At 50.1% G+C, this 12775-nt stretch overlaps 1 protein-coding gene across 2 annotated transcripts in view; it reads left to right on the top strand.

Moving 5' to 3' along the window:
* Nucleotides 1-2546: 2546 nt before the first annotated feature.
* The window catches only part of LOC138565644 (uncharacterized), a 94130-nt gene continuing 83901 nt past the window's right edge, over nucleotides 2547-12775 (top strand). Inside the window, exon 1 of one of the 2 annotated variants that reach the window (XM_069642994.1) lies at nucleotides 2547-2676. The gene's annotated coding sequence lies outside the window, so the exon portion shown is untranslated. Of the gene's footprint in view, nucleotides 2677-2855; nucleotides 3055-12775 lie in introns of those variants that run through there. The other variant, XM_069642995.1, reaches the window with a different exon arrangement.

The following is a 12775-nucleotide window of genomic DNA, read 5'->3' as shown; positions in this document are numbered from 1 at the left end:
GATCTCCGGCAGAGATGGGGGGGAGGTCTGTCACTTCTATAATGAGTACTATACACTCATCCCTCTCTGAGTACTATACACTCCCCCCTCCCTCCACTGACACAGCAATGAAGGAGCAGGTGTCTGGAGGTAGGAGCTCCCCCTGAGCTGTGCTCGGTGCTCTGCTACTTCTGCCTGAGTATGAGGAGGCCTCAGACACTGATCTCCGGCAGAGAGGGGGAGGTATGTCACTTCTATAATGAGTACTATGCACTCCTCCTTCCCTCCACTGACACAGCAACGAATGAGCAGGTGTCTGGAGGTAGGAGCTCCCCCTGAGCTGTGCTCGGTGCTCTGCTACTTCTACCTGAGCATGAGGAGGCCTCAGACACTGATCTCCGGCAGAGAGGGGGAGGTATGTCACTTCTATAATGAGTACTATACACTCCCCCCTCCCTGCACTGACATAGCAATGAAGGAGCAGGTGTCTGGAGGTAGGAGCTGCCCCTGAGCTGTGCTCGGTGCTCTGCTACTTCTGCCTGAGCATGAGGAGGTCTCAGACAGTGATCTCCTGCAGAGAGGGGGAGGTATGTCACTTTTATAATGAGTACTATACACTCCCCGCACCCTCCACTGACATAGCAATTAAGGAGCAGGTGTCTGGGGGTAGGAGCTCCTCCTGAGCTGTGCCCGGTGCTCTGCCGCTTCTGCCTGAGCATGAGGAGGCCTCAGAAACTGATCTCCGGCAGAGAGGGGGGGGAGGACTGTCACTTATATAATGAGCACTATACACTCCTCCCTCTCTGAGTACTATACACTCCCCCCTCCCTCCACTGACACAGCAATGAAGGAGCAGGTGTCTGGAGGTAGGAGCTCCCCCTGAGATGTGCTTGGTGCTCTGCTACTTCTGCCTGAGCATGAGGAGGCCTCGGACACTGTTATCCAGCAGAGAGGGGGAGGTCTGTCACTTCTATAATGAGTACTATACACTCCTCTCTCTCTGAGTACTATATACTCCTCCCTCTCTGAGTCCTATACACGCCTCCCTCCCTCCACTGACATAGCAATGAAGGAGCAGGTGTCTGGAGGTAGGAGCTCCCCCTGAGCTGTGCTCGGTGCTCTGCTACTTCTGCCTGAGCATGAGGAGGCCTCAGACACTGTTATCCAGCAGAGAGGGGGGAGGTCTGTCACTTCTATAATGAGAACTATACACTCCTCCCTCTCTGAGTACTATACACTCCTCCCTCCCTCCACTGACATAGAAATGAAGGAGCCGGTGTCAGGGGGTAGGAACTCCCCCTGAGCTCTGCTCGGTGCTCTGCTACTTCTGCCTGAGTATGAGGAGGCCTCAGACACTGATCTCCGGCAGAGAGGGGGAGGTATGTCACTTCTATAATGAGTACTATGCACTCCTCCTTCCCTCCACTGACACAGCAACGAATGAGCAGGTGTCTGGAGGTAGGAGCTCCCCCTGAGCTGTGCTCGGTGCTCTGCTACTTCTACCTGAGCATGAGGAGGCCTCAGACACTGATCTCCGGCAGAGAGGGGGAGGTATGTCACTTCTATAATGAGTACTATACACTCCCCCCTCCCTGCACTGACATAGCAATGAAGGAGCAGGTGTCTGGAGGTAGGAGCTGCCCCTGAGCTGTGCTCGGTGCTCTGCTACTTCTGCCTGAGCATGAGGAGGTCTCAGACAGTGATCTCCTGCAGAGAGGGGGAGGTATGTCACTTTTATAATGAGTACTATACACTCCCCGCACCCTCCACTGACATAGCAATTAAGGAGCAGGTGTCTGGGGGTAGGAGCTCCTCCTGAGCTGTGCCCGGTGCTCTGCCGCTTCTGCCTGAGCATGAGGAGGCCTCAGAAACTGATCTCCGGCAGAGAGGGGGGGGAGGACTGTCACTTATATAATGAGCACTATACACTCCTCCCTCTCTGAGTACTATACACTCCCCCCTCCCTCCACTGACACAGCAATGAAGGAGCAGGTGTCTGGAGGTAGGAGCTCCCCCTGAGATGTGCTTGGTGCTCTGCTACTTCTGCCTGAGCATGAGGAGGCCTCGGACACTGTTATCCAGCAGAGAGGGGGAGGTCTGTCACTTCTATAATGAGTACTATACACTCCTCTCTCTCTGAGTACTATATACTCCTCCCTCCCTCCACTGACATAGCAATGAAGGAGCAGGTGTCTGGAGGTAGGAGCTCCCCCTGAGCTGTGCTCGGTGCTCTGCTACTTCTGCCTGAGCATGAGGAGGCCTCAGACACTGTTATCCAGCAGAGAGGGGGGAGGTCTGTCACTTCTATAATGAGAACTATACACTCCTCCCTCTCTGAGTACTATACACTCCTCCCTCCCTCCACTGACATAGAAATGAAGGAGCCGGTGTCAGGGGGTAGGAACTCCCCCTGAGCTCTGCTCGGTGCCCTGCTGATCTCTGGGGGGGAGGGGCGCAAAGCCACTGGTCATGAAAATTGACGGGTTCAAGCCCCGAGGCCGGGGTGTACATGCGTCTACTACAGCTTGTAATTCACTTCACTTTATTTCCTGCGATTTATAAAGTTTGATTTCCGTTTTGGAAGCAGTTTACTTCCGGGTGAAATCGTCTCATTCACTTCCGGTGTCAAGGAGGCATCACCCCGTTCCCCCCGGATGTTCTGCCAGAAGCTCGCGTGCCGCAGAGGAAATAAAATAGGTGAGCACGGTTTAATTTATTTAATGGAGGGTACCAGGCAGCGCCCTGGAGCGCACAGGGCTGAGGCAGATTTTCGGAATAAAAAAATGTGTTAAACTTTGAAAAAACCAGGAGATGCGCAGGAAAAAATAAGCGCAACGCCCCTTCAATAGAAGCCCAAAAACACGCGGCCTCCCATCCAAACAAGCGCAGGCCTAAAACACCGCGGATAGGCCCCAAAAGTCAGTCCCGCTGCAACATACATAATATGTTACACCAGGAGGCTTTGATTCCCATTTCTAGTATTCTGACAATTAGTGTCTCTGCATTACGTTGCATGTTTGGAATTTATCAAAGCGTGTCCGTGGCTCTGCTGCTCTGTGCCCCAGCTGGCCCTTGGTGAGTTGGTCCTCAGCCCCGTGAGTCGGTCTCCCCTCTGGCCCTTGGTGAGTTGCTCTCCTTTGGTCCCCAGCTCTGTGATTCTGTCTCCCTTCTGGTCCTTGGTGAGTTGCTCCCCTTTGGTCCTCAGCTCTGTGAGTCGGTCTCCCCTCTGGCCCTTTGTGAGTTGCTCTCCTTTGGTCCCCAGCTCTGTGATTCTGTCTCCCCTCTGGCCCTTGGTGAGTTGCTCCCCTTTGGTCCTCAGCTCTGTGGGTCTGTCTCCCCTCTGGCCCTTTGTGAGTTGCTCTCCTTTGGTCCCCAGCTCTGTGATTCTGTCTCCCCTCTGGCCCTTGGTGAGTTGCTCCCCTTTGGTCCTACAGCCCCGTGAGTCTGTCTCCCCTCTGGCCCTTGGTGAGTTGCTCCCCTTTGGTCCTCAGCTCTGTGAGTCTGTCTCCCCTCTGGCCCTTGGTGAGTTGCTCCTCAGCCCCATGAGTCGGTCTCCCCTCTGGCCCTTGGTGAGTTGCTCCCCTTTGGTCCTCAGCCCCGTGAGTCTGTCTCCCCTCTGGTCCGTGGTGAGTCGCTCCCCTTTGGTGCTCAGCTCTGTGAGTCTGTCTCCCTTCTGGTCCTTGGTGAGTTGCTCCCCTTTGGTCCTCAGCTCTGTGAGTCTGTCACCCCTCTGGTCCTTGGTGAGTCGCTCCCCTTTGGTCCTCAGCTCTGTGAGTCTGTCTCCCCTCTGGTCCTTGGTGAGTTGCTCCCCTTTGGTCCTCAGCTCTGTGAGTCTGTCACCCCTCTGGTCCTTGGTGAGTTGCTCCCCTTTGGTCCTCAGCTCTGTGAGTCTGTCTCCCCTCTGGCCCTTGGTGAGTTGCTCCTCAGCCCCGTGAGTCGGTCTCCCCTCTGGCCCTTGGTGAGTTGCTCCCCTTTGGTCCTCAGCTCTGTGAGTCTATCTCCCCTCTGGCCCTTGGTGAGTTGCTCCCCTTTGGTCCTACAGCCCCGTGAGTCTGTCTCCCCTCTGGCCTTTGGTGAGTTGCTCCCCTTTGGTCCTCAGCTCTGTGAGTCTGTCTCCCCTCTGGCCCTTGGTGAGTTGCTCCTCAGCCCCGTGAGTCGGTCTCCCCTCTGGCCCTTGGTGCGTTGCTCCCCTTTGGTCCTACAGCCCCGTGAGTCGGTCTCCCCTCTGGCCCTTGGTGAGTTGCTCAGCTCCGTGAGTCGGTTTCCCCTCTGGCCCTTGGTGAGTTGGTCCTCAGCTCTGTGAGTCGGTCTCCCCTCTGGCCCTTGGTGAGTTGGTCCTCAGCTCTGTGAGTCGGTCTCCCCTCTGGCCCTTGGTGAGTTGCTCCCCTTTGGTCCTACAGCCCCGTGAGTCGGTCTCCCCTCTGGCCCTTGGTGAGTTGCTCCCCTTTGGTGCTCAGCTCCGTGAGTCGGTTTCCCCTCTGGCCCTTGGTGAGTTGGTCCTCATCTCTGTGAGTCGGTCTCCCCTCTGGCCCTTGGTGAGTTGGTCCTCATCTCTGTGAGTCGGTCTCCCCTCTGGCCCTTGGTGAGTTGGTCCTCAGCTCTGTGAGTCGGTCTCCCCTCTGGCCCTTGGTGAGTTGCTCCCCTTTGGTGCTCAGCCCCGTGAGTCTGTCTCCCCTCTGGCCCTTGGTGAGTTGGTCCTCAGCTCTGTGAGTCGGTCTCCCCTTTGGCCCTTGGTGAGTTGCTCCCCTTTGGTCCTCAGCCCCGTGAGTCGATCTCTCCTCTGGCCCTTGGTGAGTTGCTCCCCTTTGGTCCTCAGCCCTGTGAGTCTGTCTCCCATCTGGGCTTTGGCTCTCCTGCAAAGCTGTCAGGGAGCCCCACATCCTATGGGACAAGGTGGTCCAGTCTCTGCATTTCCTGTTGAATGCTAGACTGACATTTTGGTCCTCCCCATTATAGGTATGGGCCTACAGGTACCAGCATGCAAGTGAAAACCAAGGGCTCATGGTATCGTGCATGCAAAGGGCCCATTGGTCAGCTGTGCCCTTGTGATGTGCTCCTTTGGCCTATCGTGCCTCTGGACCTTGACTCCCTGATGAGTCATTTTCCTCTGGTCCAGGGCGCCCTTGCAGAGATGCCAAGATGCCAAATGTCATATGTGACAACGTAAGCCACTCTGCTAATTTCTCGTTGAATGCTGGGTTTGGTATTTTTGTTCTTCCCGCTACAAGTATGGGCATAAATGTACCAGAATGCAAAGGGAAAGCCCTGGTCTCAGAATCCGCAGGTTTATCACTCACACTTTCCTTACCACTAGGCCACTCCTCACCTGATGATTTTGTGTGTGTCTTTACTGATGCGTCGGACGAGCTTTCCAGCTTTTCCCTCCAGGCAGTTGTTGTCTTGGTGGCCTTGTTCTTTCGTTTGACGGAATAGGGGTGAGCTCCCCCGGAGGTCACCTTGCCTAGAAAGCTATGAGCCCGGCAGCGGGGGACTCCGGGGAGCCCACCCCAAACCAGGGAAAAGCTTTGCTGAAAAACCCTGGAAGATCTTGTAGCTGAAGTAAGCAGTGGTGGTTGTAGTTATCCAGATAGACAGTTGTAGGTGTGTGCTGGTATCCGGACTCCAATACCCAGCATACACGAGTAGAAATGTATAGTTCCAACGTACTCAGTTTCAGAATGTAAGTCACTGTGAAGCAGAGCCGCAATGTCCAGCTCTGTCGTGCTAGAGTTCAGAGAGTACGGGACCACAATAACCAGCATGCACTGGTAAATCTTCGTAATGGATTAATGAATAGAAATCCAGTGCGGAACAGCACAGGCAGTACAGAACTCTGGTGTACTGAAACAAAGTAGCACTTCCAGCCTAGAGCATCAGCATCTGATGGCAGGTGAGATGCTGAGGGAGGAACGCGTGCAGGAAGGCAGCGCCGGGGTGCTGCTCAACAGCGAAAGCACAACACACAGGTAAGCAATTAGAATGGGAGGAACACCACGGGAAGCGGTAAAAGGAAAAGACCGGCAGAAAAACCAGGAAGGCAGGCAAAGAATCACAGAGGAACAATGGGAGGTAGAGAACGAGCATTGTGAAACTCACATAGGTAGCAAGAAAGTTGCAACGCACAGGTGTTCTCATTTCCCAGGTATATTTTAGGTGTAACAACAAAAAGTCTAGACCGCACCATGCAGTGTCTCTGAGTCTAAGTCCTTCTTCCACATCGCCCATCTGCTCCATACTTTCCATGGGCGATATGACACCTGGTCTTACTCATGGTGTCACGCCGAACACAGGTGTACTTGGCAGCTATTCCTTTGTGAGTTGTTGTCTGGTCTGTCACTTCTCTGATCGTTGACTGCCTAGTGAGTCACTCTAATGTGGTCAGTCACCCTTCTGGTCCTTAATCTGGTTAATCAACCCCTGGTCATTGGCTTCCTTGTGAGTTGCATCTCTGGTACCATCATGTCTCTGGTGCTTGGGTTGTGGTTGGCTTTGCTGGTGCAAGTCCGTCTGCATTGTACCCTAACCCCATGTAAGAATGAGCAGTGCCATACATGCCAACATGCCCCCATTCCATCCGGCAGTGCTAGATCAGTCCTCATTTTAACTTTGTATTCTGGGACCTCTTGCCGCAGACTGTTATAAATCGGGAGTGACAAGTGCCAGAAGGCACAGTTAAATCTAGGACTGCACTAGCATACCCTGACTGGCCGGTATGCCTTATTGCAACTGGGAGTATCTTTGAGGAGTCCGTGAGCAGTCATAATGGAAGACCTTTGAAACTTGTCAGAAACCGTGGTCCCTACATTTTTGCCATGTCATTGACACCTGATTTAGCAACACTTAGCCTAAAATTACATTTTATGGTATAAGAAGGCATACCACCTGGGGAAAGGTTGTTTTGCATTGATGTAAGCAAATAAATGTGACCTACTGTTATGTTTCCAAAGTGGAAAATGTTGTCTCCTGTTGTTATTACATAGCATGTTCAGCAAGATATGGTATTTGTATTTTGTTTGTTTATATAGCGCGCCGGGCCCAAAGGCATCTGGGCGCATATCTTAGGAGGCAAAGTTACGAATTACATACAAGAAAACATAAGGTGGCTCTACCAACTTACAGACAACATGTGGGTAGAGCTACTGTATGACAAGAATAAATACAATATAAAATACAAAGCATGTACAGGCAAGAAAGATATACATAAGGTGTCTACGTACAGGAGATATGAGCAGAGAGTAGTACAGAGGTAATATGCACAAGAGCTACACATTAGGATGCGAGAGATTAGTGGCAGATTGACCGTATCCGTAGTATAGCGTCTGATATCTTATGTGTTTTGTGCTAAGAGCCACCCTTTGGTTTTGCTCTTAAAGGAATGAAAGGAAGGTTCAGCTCTGATAGCATTCGGAAGGGTATTCCAGAGCTTGGAGGCCAGGACAGGGAAGCTAGCAGCGTCTGCTTTTTGAAGTTTAAATCTAGGCAGGGATAGGCATGGGCTTGGGCCGCTCCCATGGGTCGAGAGGAAGTGTGGGGTGTGAGACGGTTGGCAAAGTAAATAGGAGCCTGGTTGGACAGGCACTTGTGAGGGCAAGTGTTTTCAGAGAGATTCTATGCTTAACAGGAAGCCAATGTGGGGTACGTCTGTGGTTAGAGATGTGGTGGTTTCTAGGTATGTTTAAGGCAAGGCAACTCGGTCCAGGGTGCCTAAACCCCCTCACACACCCCTGTGGTAACCCAGACAGAATGGCACCACTTTGGAGGGTCTCTGTACAGAGCCCGCCAAAAGTGGAACAAAGGGCTCGACCTTTGGTTTAGGAGTCACAGAGACGAACACAGACGCCATTTTAAAAACCGAGTTCTGGCAGAAAATACCATCCGATAGACTTATTTAAGATAAGTAGACCGGTGGTATGTTAGAGATTAAGGAGAAAAAGTATCAATCTCCAACAATGGGAAGAATCCCATAGGGTTATATTCGGGGTCGAATATAACAAGTAGTTTCCACTGCCACCAGCCAAAACTCGACGATGGGGGACGGGACAGTGCCCCCTCGAATAACAGACCTAGGAGTAATCGAATTACCCCTACTAGTACGTCCATAATAGGATGGTTTGTACTAGTTCTGTTAGTAAATTTAGGTCTAGTAAAGCCAATGGTGACTTTACATGCCCGGGGAGACAGTAGTCAGTCCCTGGGTATGGAGTCTATGATGGAGGTCCGCTAGGACGCCCCAGTGCTACGGCACGGAGGGTGTGGTGTAACACACATAGCAAAACATATGAGACCCTATGGAGTAAAAGACCCCATAGCCCATAGAACACATTGACATTCAAAGGAATTACACACATTCATGTCCAAGAGTGGGAGAAAAAGAGTCTCACTCTTGGCAGGATGGAAAAAAGCAAACTCCAGAAATCCAGCAAAGCTGCTGGGGGACTCACTAGGTTAGGAAATTCAGCCTAAACAGAGAATTCTCCCTAACACCAGGATTCTGGCTATATCTAGGGGAAGAAAACTAAATAGTAAGCTATGGTCCATAGAAATATTCCTATAAGGACCTTTTTGAGCTTTGTCGATCTGGGTTTTCACTTTGGTGTGCAGCCTGGTCTGAAGAGTCTCCGTGAAATACTAGTGAATAAGTCAACAATGCTTATCAATCAAGGACTTGGAGTGGATAGGAAATATGGCAGATTTTCTATCAAACCAGTTTTAAACTTTTATGAAGGGAAAATGGTCCCCAAGCTTATCTATTCCTTAGAATTATTTGACGATAGTATCTTTAAACTGCTGGATAAAATTGAGGCCACATTTTTCTACGAATACTCAAGATTTCAAATGCTGTTCCACTAGCCGCTTTAAAATTTGAAGTAGGGATCATTTCACTTGGGGCTTGCATTCAGTGGCGTTTGCTTTCACTTTTTTAAAAACTATAATTTCCTCAATGACCAACTCCTTGTACGAGGACTTTGGTGCACTTCTTTCTCCAAATAACGTCGTCTCAAGTAAAATGCAATTCCTAAAAGCATTGGGAGCCAAATGGATAAGACAACCGTGATCGGCAATCCAGATATAGTAAGGAAGGTACAACTGTGAACGGCAATCCAGATATAGTAAAGAAGGTACTCTATGATCAGGATTGGGTGATAACTATGGATCTCTTCCATTCTTATTCCTCCATGATGCACCTGGCACAAGAACATATAGTTTATTGTGTTACAATTCCCCAGCCATTTCTATAGATTTATCCTCCTGAGGTTACAGTGGAATGTACTCTTAGCTAAAGAGATCTTGTTTAGGGGCACCTTATTACTGAAAAGGAGATTGGTTGCAGGTTTTGTAATGAGGGATCTACCAAAACAGTAAAGCATTTGGTGTTGGAATGTATTGCGTTGAGGGAACGAATGGAGAAATTACTGACTGGGCGTATTACTTTTGATGCTGATTATATTTGGAAGAGATGTGTAAACATTATCAATGTTCCTGAGTGGTTGGCGTTGGCTGGCCTTTATAAAAACAATGTATTTTTTTATAATTCTGGCTATTATTGGGCCTGTTTTAATTATGTATCGCTATATGTCTGTTTTTATCTCAATGGAAGTGAAGAAGTATTGTTTTTTTTAGTAATGTTTCTATTATGTATGAATGGTGTCAACAAATCTGAAATGCATTCTTTTTCTGTTTTTGTAAAAGTTTTTTTTAAACCAAATACATATTTTTAAAAACACTATTTGATCCTGGCACTATTTCTAACAACTCATAATCAGGAGGCTTCCTCCTGAGGTGTGTTGACCTATCCTTCAGCCAGTTTTCAATGGATGTGCTTCACTTTAGTCTCTAGTGATTACTTTTATCAGTTCATAGAGGTCATGCATTGTTTTGGACCTTTGAATCTTTTCCTGTTTTCTTCTATAAGGGTTGAGCCGTTTCTCCCCCTCTGGTAAACCTGTCATGGAATTATCTTTTCCTTCTGGGCCTTTTCCTATTTTCCTGAACAGTTCCAGCTGGTTCCCAGGGTTCCTGCCCATACCCAGTTCTTTTAATCCACTTAGGCCTTATTTGGTATGAATGATTATGAGCTGGGTCATTCCCATAATATATGGGAATTCAGTTCTGTATGTACTGACTGTACAACACTTTCTTGTGGATTAAGACGAGTATAAACAGCTGAACATTAATTCTCATTCATTCTTGTTATGCTTTCTCACTCTTGACAGTGACAAGTATGAGCATTCCAATATCAATGGTTTTCATCCACTCCACCGGGTCTCCTGTTATCCCTATTACTTTCAGTTTGTAGGGCTAGCGTTACCAGGGTGTGTTAGTTGAGGATTGGCTTCCCCTCCCCCTAAACTGGATTCTCCTGTCCTTTCACCAGCCTCTCTTCCCTCCATTCGTCTTGGATGACAATTCAGTATTTCTGTTGTCAGCTTCTTCTGAGCTGATTGTAGCAAAACAGTTTTTGCATTGTCTCTCTCCCTCTGCCTCGTGCTGAAGTTAGCATTTATCCCAGTGAAACTCGCAGGCTCCTCTTGTATTTCCCTAGCCCGCCCCCCATTCTTCTTTCCCCTTCTTCGTCCCAGTGGAATGGGAATTTAAAAGGAGGATTTCCAGTTTGTTATTGTAATAACACATACTGACCTTTTCTTCACAGATCGTCTCCTCAGAGGTTTAAAGGTGTTATTTTGCCCTCTAGGGATTTCCTCCTGGGAATCCTGGTCCCCAAAGGAGGGTTCTCTCCCAGTGAGGTTGAACTTGCTTCTACTACTAGTGAGAGTATTGCATAGCGGGCTTAATTCCTTAGCCTCACAGGGGGTGCTCACCCTTTGGAGGGAAGGGATGAATACCTGTGATTTGTCAGTCTGGACCCCTTTTTCATGAATTGACAAGACGCTGGAGGGCCCCAGAGCAGAGACTAGATCTCTGGCATGCATTCCTCCTTCGTCTTGTCGCTGTGTATTTTAGGATTCTAGCAGTGGGACTGGGTGCACTGGATGAGAGGTCTCCCCATCACAGACAACACCCCACAGCTACACAGGAATCCCAAGAGACTTAGGGTAAGTACATACCCAAGCCAACACAGGACCTCAGCATTGAAGAAAATTTTGCAGCAGGTGGACTTCAGGATCTGCAGCCAAAAACCTGGTCAGTGGATTCCTTGTCCAGGTGACTGAAAAGAGGACCTTGGAAGGGACTTTGCAGCAGGGATTAATGAAGGAGGCTCTAGGCAAGGTTTTTCTCATGGCTGAATGCAGTTCTGCAGATTTGGCGCCTTTTCAAGGAGCACAGAAGAAGACAGAAAATCACAGTTGAATTCTCATTGTTACAAAGGTCCAGCACTCTGTTGAGGGGACTTGTTGAACTCGATTCTTGTCTCTGGATATCCACCGCACAATGGCACGTGGTCCCAGGGTATTGGGGTATTGCAGCAACACAAGGTCGCAGCAACACAAGGTCGCAGCAACGCGTGGGATTGCTCAAAATGCAGGTCGTCTTGCGTCTAGTGGGTCTCACCAGGCTCTTGATCGTCATTTCCAGTGTCCCCAGGTCGATTGGAAGGAAGGGCTACAGCAGACTCTCCCTGCATTTTACAACAAGGGGCGGTCTGGTTGTCCATTCAGGACAGCCAGCCCCCCACTGGGATTTGTCCCCATTCAGACAAGGAGGAAGACAAAGGGCTGTGGAGTTTTTGGACTCCTCCCTCGCTTCTTGCCCTCACAGACCGACTGGAGACTGGGCGCAGAGTCCAGGCGACTCCCACCGAAGATAAAAATCACACAAATTAATTTCCCACCCTGGATGTCAGGGGAAGGAACAAGAAAGGAGAAGAAACACTAAAATGGTGAAAAAAGAAGACAGGCTTATTTTGGTAAAAATTAGCACCCTTAGGTGCCTTTATTGCAGCTGTGAACACAGCCCGCGGTAAAGGTGCACCAAATTAATACAAGGTATCACTGCCACCAGCTATTGAAGGTAAGCTTCTCCAGCATAGGGTCTGGCATGGATTCACATGCTCATGAATATTCCCCGTCGACAGGCTGGGAATCCTCGGTAAAGAAAAAACCAGTATCAGTTTCGTTTCTGATCTGTCTTTCGTAGTAGTAACCAATCACTGATCTCTGCGTCATACTGACCACAGCCAATGACTGCCCTCTACCTAAGCCCCGCCTCTGGCAGCCATCTTCAGATTTTTACCGCACGTTCAAGTGTTGGGATCCTCGTGCTATTGCTCTCGAGCGTTAGTGCTATTTTTTTCAAGTTTTTTCTCCTTTTGTCTTTACTGCCTACATGAGGACAAGACGCACATGGAGAAGGACTGTGCGTTTTGCGGCAATATGTCGGAGCGGACCATGACGGACCGCCATCAACGTCTCGCCAACTGGCTGGAAGGTAAGAGCCCGTCAGGCGAGAAGAAGAAATCCGAGCGGTCTTCTAAGACCTTTGAGGACGCCCCGGCGACGGGGGTCCAACACAAGGCCAAGCACCGCGAGTCCGCTGGCACCGCGAGCGCCGAACGGTCGGGCTCTACGGGCGCCAGACAGGGCGCATCCTCCCCGGCACCATCAACCACAAGCCAACGCTCTGGTTCGGGTAAGAGGAAGGCCGAGCACCCGGCGAAGCTCCTGGAGAGGCCCCGGTTGAGCTCGAAGGCCCCATCGGAGGGAGAGCGAGGCAGTGACCCTTCCCCCAAGGAGAAGGCGGTGAGCGCACCTAAGGTGGGGCAGGAGGTCGTCGTGGATTCGGCCTCAACCTCTGAGGAAGAGCTAATCGAAGTCTTAAGCCACGGCGTTGGCGTGGA

The sequence above is a fragment of the Ambystoma mexicanum genome, chromosome 1p, assembly GCF_040938575.1.
Source record: "Ambystoma mexicanum isolate Mex_15411 chromosome 1p, UKY_AmexF1_1, whole genome shotgun sequence".
Lineage (NCBI taxonomy): Eukaryota > Metazoa > Chordata > Amphibia > Caudata > Ambystomatidae > Ambystoma > Ambystoma mexicanum.
The sequence above is the reverse complement of the archived record's forward strand: the minus strand, read 5'-3'. Positions and strand labels throughout refer to the sequence as shown.